Source organism: Rhincodon typus, chromosome 48, assembly GCF_021869965.1.
Source record: "Rhincodon typus isolate 14 chromosome 48, sRhiTyp1.1, whole genome shotgun sequence".
Taxonomy (NCBI): domain Eukaryota; kingdom Metazoa; phylum Chordata; class Chondrichthyes; order Orectolobiformes; family Rhincodontidae; genus Rhincodon; species Rhincodon typus.
In genome coordinates, this window is record NC_063379.1 from 3,497,481 (window position 1) to 3,498,020 (window position 540).

Consider the following 540-nt stretch of genomic DNA (forward strand, 5'->3'; position numbering starts at 1 on the left):
ACTCTTCCTGCTCCAAACCCTTCCCGTTCATCCACTCTTCCTGCTCCAAACCCTTCCCGTTCATCTCCTGTTCATCTACCCATCCAGATGCCTTTTAAATGTTGTAATTGTACCAGCCTCCACCACTTCCTCTGGCAGCTCATTCCATACACGCACCACCCTCTACGTGAAAACGTTGCCCCTCAGGTCCCTTTCCCCTCTCACCTTAAACCTATGCCCCTCTAGTTTAGGTCTCCCCTACCCTGGGGAAAAGGCCTTGTCTATTCATCCTATCCATGCCCCTCATGATTTTATAAACCTCTATAAGGTCACCCCTCAGCCTCTGACGCTCCAGGGAAAATAGCCCCAGCCTCTCCCTGTAGCTCAAACCCTCCAACCCTGGCCACATCCTTGTAAATCTTTTCTGAACCCTTTCAAGTTTCACAACATCCTTCCTACAGCAGGGAGGCCTGTCAACACTCCTTAATCTCAGCCCCTCCTGTGACTGGATGTAATCTCCTCTCATCAATTCTCTCATGGTTTATGGACATCTCTGTTAAA